Here is a 9,613-nt window from a genome sequence, read left to right as displayed (position 1 = left end):
ACTGGATGCACACAATTTCATCTAGTTGTACACAAGCATTCCTCCCATACTTATTTCACTGTTTATGAAATATCATGAATGAACATGAAGTGGTTCCACTCTTCTCTCTTGCGTGTGTGTGTGTGTGTGTGTGTGTGGGGACAACAGGGCCTGGGTCTGTGGCTTGCTGAGCCTTGGCACCTGTGGGACATGGTTGCGGAGTACGTTCCATGACAGAGGCACATACACACATTATTTTCAAGCAACAGCAGGATTGTGTGTGTATGTGTGTATGTGCATGTGTATAGATATGTGGATGCGTGTATGTATGTGTGTATATCATTCTTTGATTATTCTTTTCTCCCCTTTGTTTTGTTTTTTTTCTTCATCTTTCTCTTCCTCACTCTTTTTTTCCTACCCTTTCCTTTACCTGTCAGGTCTGGTATAAATAAATAAAATTAAAATACAAACATTAACAAGAGTAGCCTATTGGAAAACTTATAGAGCTATTCTTGGAAAAGCAAATATGTTTGGTACAGCAGAGCATTCGGATCATATTCCGTCATGTGACAGACGTGACAATTGGCCACCTTAACCCTTTCTCATAATTGGATTCACCTGTGTGTGTAGGCCAAAGGTCAATGAGCTTACAGAACAAATTTTGTGTTCCAATAATTAGTGCTAAAGGTATTCAAATCAATAAAACAAGGGTGCCCAAACTTATGCACCTGCTTAATTCTGTTTAAATAATTATTGCACGCTTTCTGTAAATCATATAAACTTCATTTCACTTCTCAAATATCACTGTGTTCATCTGCTATATATTTAAATCACACTGCTGATCTGAACAACCAATGATTTATAAAGGAAAATTGTGAAAATTATCAGGGGTACCCAAACTTTTGCATACCACTGTAAAACCAAGAAAGTATAATTAAAATAAGAAACAACCCTTCACACATCATTACACCTCATTTGTTCACACAGACCCAGACAAAAAATGTTACCCAGCATAGCATTGTGGTGATACCAGGCTACATCCAGACCTCGCCCTGCTAAGTGAGACTCTAGATAAAATAATTTTTGAATGAATTACAAGACAAAATTTCCTATTTTTTTTTTTTAATGGATAAAGAAGTTTCTTTTTTAAATGGTACAAAAAATGTATTTAATAACATTTAAGACAGCATTGAAAACAGGCTGCTGCTGTGAGCATTGTGAGATGGTTCCTACTCCCTGACGAGCCAGAAGCATAAGAGGAGAGGGTTCGAAGAGTCACAGGGATCACAGGCTTTGAACACAACATCCTGTCAGGGCTTTGTATGCAGGGTTAGGGAAGGGCCAGCTACCCAGCTAACACTCTCTCAGCGTTGGAGTCGTCTGACGTGACGTCTAACCAGAGTACCGACAGCTCTCTGAGAACATACTGAGTAAACAGACAGGAAAATACCCCAGCTGTTTGTCTTTCTCCAGATACTGTATATTTTTATGTGTGTTTAATTTTCAAAATCATCCTCATCCTCATCTGAGCTGGAGATGAATGATTTTTTTTTTTTAAACTGCCTTTGCTGTGATAAGTCACTGCATTTGGTTTAAGACATTTTATAGACTGGCCTCTTTTTCTCTCCCTGTCCCCCCATCACTACCAATATGAGCACTGTAGAAGAGTAAGTTTGTTTCTAAATGTGCAAATCTTTGCCAACTAGCAAAATGTAAATGTAGAAAACATTTTGAATGAGAAACATGGATTTGGAAGGGCAGCATTAATCTTTGTATTCTGTATAATCTCTTCTTTGTGTCCCTGTTAGCACTGAATGTGATTTAAGCAAATTAAGTAAGTTAAAGTATAGAATATCGTACTCATATGGGCACGAATACTCTCAAACTATACTGTAACCCTGCACCACCCTGAAAAATGGGAAGACAACACTTCTTGCACTGCTCGTATTAACCTCCACAATAACTCATGGGAAAGTACCGCTCCTACAGACATATTAGTAATCAGCCGTGTTGCTGTGCTCTACAAGTGCAATATTTCCAATGCCGATTGTTAACTTTTCACACAGAGCTGCTGCCTGAGCTCACAGGAAGTACAGCAGATTATTGTTGATGTAAATTTAAAAAGCTTTTTTGAAAGTGAGTGCCTGGGCTGTGGACAAACCAAACAGCACAGAGACATAACAGGAACAGAGGACTGCGGCTAATGATAGTTCAGATTAAAGGTTTGGTTTTCTAAAGGTCTCTAAGAATCAAGATAAACACAATAAAACAGAAGCACTCGAGGCTGAGACCTTCCAGGTCTCTTGACACGTGGTGGAACACATCGTGGATGTTTGTGCAGCAAAGTTGACAATGAAAACAGATAAAAATGTGGACCAAGATATGTGAGCAAGTTGCTGGGCTACACATTCGGTGATCTGTGCTTCAGTGTCAGCTGTCTCAGTTGCCTCCAGATAAAATCCAAAATACTCAGTCACTGCTCTTCAGTGATCACTTACATTTGGGATAGTTAGTCCTTGTGGCTCCACCAAAACAAAAAAAAAATTAGAGAAACACCATAGGATCCCCTATGGGATGTGTCCATTTTTTATGTAAAATGAATAGTCCTTCACTCCATCCACTGCTGTTACCAGAGCCTCCTGACTTTGTAGAAGTGCACATATTTTGTGCATAAATATAGACTATTGATCAAGAAAAAGCAAACCTTGCCTCAACTTTCCTAAGTACCGCAGCAATTTCCTAATGCTGTGAACCTGTTCACCCATATGGCAATAAAACCTTCTGATTCTGATTCTGATTCTGAACTATACTGCAACTCACTGACTGCACTAAATCAATGACAGCTACTGGTTCAGTCATTTCACATTTGCCCTGAACATTTTCTAGACTTTCTGCTTTCCTGTGTCTCGTTTCTTTGCCGTGTTTTGCTTTGTGTTTTTTTTATTTGTGTTTTTCCTGCTTATTACACATTTGTGATTGTGATTGTGCTTGGGGTGAGGAAAGTGGGGTGTTATTCAAGAAGGGTTTTAGGGACACGAAAGAGCTGAATGGATTTAGATAGCCAGATCGCTCGGCCTGGCCCTGATGCTGCTGCTCTTGCTGACCTGAATGAGCTGCCGAGGGTCTGTGCTGACCGTTACAAGACGTTTGTGCATTTTCGCTGTGGCGGTGGTGACGTGCCCTTCCTCCTGCTCGCTCTTTCCCCCATCCCAGCTGCCAGCGTTGGAGGCGTTGCCAGGGCTGCTGCCACTGGAGGCAGCATTGGCAGTTGTGTTGGTAATGTTGGTGTTACTGGTGGTGTTGCTGGTGGGAAGGAGCAGAGCGGCACTGACGCTCTGCTGCTGCTGCTCATTGTTGTTGTTGGTGGCAGAAGAAGAGGATGGGGAAGGGGAGGTGGCCTTCATCTCCCGAGTCTGCTGCTCGGTGGCCAGGTTGGCCCAGTTCTGCTGAGTGGCCAGCCTGTGGTTGTTGCTGATGCTGATGTAGTAAAGGGAAGAGGGGGAGGACTGGAGGGACTCTTCCTGCTGGAGGTTGTTCATCATGAGCTCTGCGGCTGAGGGCACGGCGGCTGGCCCCACGGGCAGCAGGAATGCCCTGCTGCCTGCCATCACATCTATGTAGTTCGGAGGGTAGCTGAGGCTGGATGGGGCAGTTCTGGAGGCCGAGGCCAAACAGTCAGGCTCTGCAATGTTGACACGACGCAGCGACTCATGGTCAGAGACAAACTCATTGGTCATGCCCTGTTTAACTTTCTTCCATCCAAGGTGAAAGATCTCTAACAAATTTAGCAAAAGAGACACGCAAGCACCACAAGCATAAATATAATAAAAATAGTCTTTTCAGTGGGCCTCGATATGAAGCAGTCAGTGGTGTGGGGGCAGGGCCAATGTGCACACTGGTACAGGGGCCTCAGCTGCTTCCTTCTTCTTCTTCTTCTTGTGGTTTTACTGCCGGTGGGCAAACCAGCTTAGAGGTGCCGTTACCGGCACCTACTGTACTGGAGTGGTGATTGGGAAGTGAACCAAAAAAAACTTATATTCTGTCTGTTAAGCCCCTTCTTCTCACAGAATTCATCAAATGACCATAAACTTTCGACAGGCCCTTTTCAAGAAGATTCTCTAATGTGAAAGTAATTGTCATAGAAATAGAATAGAAAGCTTTTATTGTCATCAAACACAGAGCGTTATGAAAATGTAGCGGCTGCCACAGATCAGGGCCTTTCCCTATAAAACTTAAACAAGAAAATAAGAAAACTGCTGTGAAACCAGTATGTATATAAAAAACACACACAAAAATATGTGACAAATATACAAAATATATCACAAATGCTAGCGTTTGCCCAGCGTTTTGTGTTAATAGTTTATTTCCTGAGTTTGTCCTCCCTGTATGTTTGTCATGTTCCCAGTGTTGTGACTTGTCTGCGTGTTCCTTGGTTTATCACTTCCTGTTTTATTTTTCCAATGTGATTTCCTTGTGCTTTGTGTTTAGCTTTGCTTCCCCTGTGTAATTAGTTTCATTTGCCTCACCTGTTGTTCCCTGCTGTTTCCTCTTCCCCTGATTATCCATTGTGTATTTAAGCCCTCAGTTTCCATGTGTTCTTTGTTGCGTCGTTGACGTTGTGTGCCCGTGTGTTCCTGTGCTCCCTGTGTCTGCCCGTCGTCTCCCTTCGTCTCCCTTCCAAGGTTTTTGTATTTGTTTTTCCCTATGTAAATAAATACCCTTTTAAGTGATGTTTACCTCTGGTGTCCTGCGTGGTTGCCCTTCCTCGCCTGTTTCCTCCCCGGCCATGACAAATATAGCATGTTGAACTGTTCCTTAAAAGCTTTGGCCCTTTCTATGAGCAGCTGTTGACACAGATTAAAAAAAAAAAGAATGTGAGAAAGCGAATACAATTATTGTGTTTGCATCTCATGATACTGATACTATTGATGACAAGTTTTGTGTTGAGATTGTGTGACTTGAAATTAACTCACTGTCTGTTGCACCTTTTGATTATTATGAGGTTTGTCGTGACTTCGGTCCATTATTCATGGGCCTGAATGTATCATAGATTTACTTTAGTTCACTTGAAAGGAATGAAAATGCAGTCATTTGTCTTCTCATAAACCTCAGAGTATAAACAGGAATCCAAACTGGGACTCTTAAGTTAACTTACAAACTGAAGGTGAAACTAAAACAAGTTTGATTTACACTGTAAGGCCAATATTATATACACAATGCTGGAAGAACAATAATGTTTTCTCCAGAAATTCTTCCTTTGAATTGTTGTTGTTCACATTGGAATTGTTACAGTGGGGTTGCATGATCAAAAGAGTGCTGTGCAAACTGTGAAGATCACCTCTAAAAAATGTAGAGATGAAGAGGGCACTCTTCTCTGGACCTGCTGACCTTTGGTCTTGTAATCGTGATGTGCACTTTCAGGCAAAAATACCCTGTGGCTTAACCTCAATTCCACTTGACATGTATCATATTGTAAAGAATATACATTTCCAACATGATCACACCCTAATTACATCTGAATTGTGAAGCAGGACTAAGCATGTGTTTGTGTTCGAGTGTAAACGTATGCATTTATAAAAGCAAAAAACATGCACGAGAAGCCGTTCAGAGAAGACAGCAAGGTGTAATTGAACTCTGTGAGGTCCTAGACACTGTGGCTGTCGCAGCAGCACTTAACGTACCACTCATTAGACATCAGAGTCTCCTTCAGTCTCTGGAGGGAGGTGAGAAGCTGCTGCGTATACTGCAATCTCCTCCTCTCAGCACTGGCACCAATTTAGGGCTTGAAACATACGCTGACCACAGGGAAAGTCCAGCATTTGTGCATCTCAGAAAAGTTACAGTAAGAAGCTTGTATATTCATGTAAGTGAACTTATACTGCAATCTACATATGCATGCATTAAGTCGGTAAAATAAGAAAATAATGAGAATGAGAATCCTCACTAAAAATTTGACATGGGTTTGATTTGTTTGGCTTTTGTTCTTCAAGGATCGATGGGATCCACAGGTAGTTTTACTGTAGGTTTTAGTTCAGTTACCTCAAAAATAGCCTCTCTTTGACATAAGCGTCAAATGCACGAGAGAGAAACCTAATAACAAATGCCACAGCCTCGAGTGAAAGGCATGCACACTGTAGTTTCATTCAGTTTAGTAAAATGCAGTTAAATGTCATGAGAGTTACCCTGTGTCACACCCTACAATTAAACTGTTGTTGCAAGCAACTAAGTTGCATTGAACTTTGAACTTCCTGCATTGCATTATGTGCTTGCTGAGTGGGAAGGTTTCTGTTTCGTGTCTTGCATGTAGGACCTGAGTGGCTTTACAGAGGATTCCATGGAAACTCAGTGAAACATTTTGATATAGCGCTGTGAAAATGAAAATCTGTACTTCAGCACAGACGCAGGGCATCATTCAGTCCTGCCAGCTGCCTCTTGGCAACAGCTCAGAAGCTCGTTATGAATTAGAAACCTGGTTTTTGTTGAGTGACACCAAATGAATCCTAAACGTAAAAGAATAGAAATGCTTCATAGTTCCAATATCTCCATGTGTGTACAGAGGCCCATTAGCAGCAATAATACCTCCTGTGTTCCAGCGCTACATTGTGTTAGCTAATGTCATGTTAGCTAAACTATGGAGCTGATTCAGGAACAATAAATGTGTCACAGTAGTGTCTGGATCCTCCCAGTTTCTCTTTCCAAGCTGATCAAACCAAGTTTGCACTTTTCTTTAAAGGCAGTGTCAAAGCCAGCTGTTCAAACTCTGCAGCTTTTTATCAGTTTCACACATGGAATCATTTTCATTTCTTACAGGAAGAATTCTCCAACAGAATTCTTTGTCTTTCATCCATTTGGAGAGCAGCTGAAGTTCCAGAGCCCAAACTAACCAAATGTAATGCTGCTGTTGATCAGCACAATAGTTTGAGCTCTGCTGATGGAATCACTGTAAAGATGTTTCTAATAAGAGATCAGCCCTTTGACAGGAGCCTCTTATGTCTTTCCATACTCACAGTTGTTGAAAGTGTCCTCTGCTACTTTGACTTCATCCACAATGAGCTCTGCTCCATCTTTCTACTGCTCTTTCTCTCCTCATCCTGCACCTTCATGTCTCCTGTCCTGATGGAAAACCACCAGCTGCCTTCTTGCTGCTGCCTTCAGTTGGATCAGCAACAATGACAAAGGTGAGATGACTCAGGAAACCGTTGCTGCTTTAAATGCTCTTACAGACTGCAGTCGGATTGGAGCCTATCCAGCTGTCACAGGGTGAGAGGCAGGGTGAACGTGGACAGGTCGCCAGCCTGTCGCAGGGCTGACGCAGAGACACACAAAGACTCTTTTCACATTCACACCTATGGATAGTCTCCATTTAAGCTAATCCCATGCATCACTCCAGTCTTTAGTCTGAAATACAGGAAGTGGAATTTTTTATTGAACTTTTTACAGGATTTGAAAAAAACAAACAAATTCAACAGAAAGAAAACAGCATGAGAGCATGTGGATCACAATACATGAAACAAAAGGTAACACAAACTTCAAGCTTACAGAAATAAACTGAACTTAAATACAGTAAGAAAAAAAATTCAATAAAATACAATTCAGAACAATCAAAAGTAAAAAAACTGTAACAACTCTGAATTATTGAAGTGGTATGGAACCCCACTTTCTTTGCAGCTCTTGTCACACTGGTCACATCTGTAGTTCCCTTCAATGTGTGTGCAAGCTTTCGTGACGGTTACAACTACTGGAATATGAGAAGCTTTTCTCACAGTGTCTGCACTTGTATAGTTTCTCTCCTGTGTGGCTGCGTTTATGTTTTTTAAGATTACCTGCAATGGTGAAGGATGACCCACACTGGTCACAGACGTGGTTTTTAACCCCACTGTGGATGAGTTCATGGCGTTGTAATGCATCTGTTGTGGGGAAGCTTTTCCCACAGTCTTTGCAGTATTTCAGTTTGTTTCCAGTGTGTCTGCGTTGATGTATTTTCAGGTTCCTTTGTTGACTGAAGATTTTCCCACAATAGTCACAGCGAAACGGTTTCCCACCACCACAGCGACGACAGGTTTGAGAACTGGATCCATCTGTGTGGCTCTGCTTCTAAACAAAGACACAAATCAATTTAACTCTTAAAAACTGACACCAAATCAGTTTTACACCCACTCCAAGTGTCAGTCAGGCTAAAATAACAAGATCAAAGTAAAAATACATACCTCGCAGTAACTGCACTTGTAGAGTCTCTTTCTGCTGTGGATCTGTTGGTGTGCTTTCAGGTAATGTGGAGCTTTAAAAGCCTTATCATACAGGTCACATTGATAACGTCTCTCCTCACTGTGGGTAAACTTGTGGGATTTTAAACGTGATTGTGCTGCAAACATTTTGCCACACTGATCACAGGAGTATACACCCTGTCCAGTGTGAATGCGTAGGTGTATATTTCTGCTCCACGTGTGGCTGAAAGTCTTTCCACAATAGTCACAGTTGCATGCCTTACTTCCAGAGTGGGTAAATTTATGCCTCCGTAGGTTGCTACGTACATTAAAAGCTTTGCCACACTGATCACAGGTGTACAGTTTCTCTCCACTGTGGATAAGCTGGTGTGATTTTAAGCTTGAAGCCCAAGGAAAAGACTTTCCACAGATGTCACAGACGAACGGTTTCTCTCCAGTGTGGACGACTTGATGACGTTGTATATATTGTGAACTGCAAAAATGCTTTCCACACTGATAACAGGTGTATTTTTTTTCTCCCTTCCTTCTGTGAGGTTTGTCAGCCTCCTGAGAGCTCTGACTTCTTGCTCCATGTTGTTCCTGCAGTGACAGAGACACAGAGGCACTGAGTGAAATGCAGTCGTGGAACACCCTGGACCTTCAAACTCCTCCATTAGTTCAATCAAAGCAGTCATTAAACACGTTGTAGGTGAGTTTACACCACCTTCTGGTGATAGCCACACATTACATCCAACCCGGTGCCAGAAAAAAACAAAGGAAATATGACATTTAATGATAAAATCAGGGCAATCAACAACTAAAAAACATTATTGGGATGTCCTGATTAAAAAAAGGATTACAATAGCAATGCTTGGAAACAGCAAGAAGAGGAAAACATTCAGGACAGCCGTCAGTCTTCCCAGGAGTGGACGTCCCAGCAAATTCAAAGACCTCCATCTCAGACTCTACAGGCCTCAGTCAGCATGCTAAGTGTTAAAGTTCATGACAGCCCAATCAAAAACAGACTGAACAACATGTCTTGTTTGGAAGGGTTTCCATGAGAAAGCCTCTTCTCTCTAAAGAGAACATGGCAGCACAGTGTAGGTCTGCAAAGTTGCATCTGAATAAACCACCAGACTTGTGGAACAATGACCTTTGGACAGACGAGACCAAACTCAGCACATCAGCACAAACACCTCATAGCAAACTGACAGCCACAGCGGTGGAGGGGTGATGATCTGGGATTGTTCTGCAGCCACAGGACCTGGTCAACCATGAACTCCTCTGCTTATCAAAGCACTCTAGAGTCAAATGTGAGACCGTCTGTCTGACAACTACAGCTTGGCCCAAAATGGGTCATGCAACAGGACAATGATCCCAAGCTCATCAGCAAATCTACAACAGAACGTCTGAAAAAGAAAAGAATTGCG

General features: G+C 42.0%; 1 long non-coding RNA gene and 1 pseudogene across 1 annotated transcript; both read right to left on the bottom strand.

Annotated features, from left to right (window-relative positions):
• Window positions 1–3,032: 3,032 nt before the first annotated feature.
• Window positions 3,033–7,082, bottom strand: LOC115800172 (gap junction alpha-3 protein-like; annotated as a pseudogene).
• Window positions 7,083–7,383: 301 nt separating this feature from the next.
• On the bottom strand, window positions 7,384–9,125 carry LOC115801108 (uncharacterized). The gene is made up of 2 exons (XR_004021710.1): window positions 8,187–9,125; window positions 7,384–8,073 (listed from the first exon to the last, which is right to left on the bottom strand). It is a non-coding gene; the product is annotated as an uncharacterized LOC115801108 (long non-coding RNA).
• Between the last annotated feature and the right edge of the window lie 488 nt (window positions 9,126–9,613).

This window comes from Archocentrus centrarchus, chromosome 21 (assembly GCF_007364275.1).
Source record: "Archocentrus centrarchus isolate MPI-CPG fArcCen1 chromosome 21, fArcCen1, whole genome shotgun sequence".
NCBI classification, from domain to species: domain Eukaryota; kingdom Metazoa; phylum Chordata; class Actinopteri; order Cichliformes; family Cichlidae; genus Archocentrus; species Archocentrus centrarchus.
This window is presented reverse-complemented; position numbering and strand designations above follow the sequence as displayed.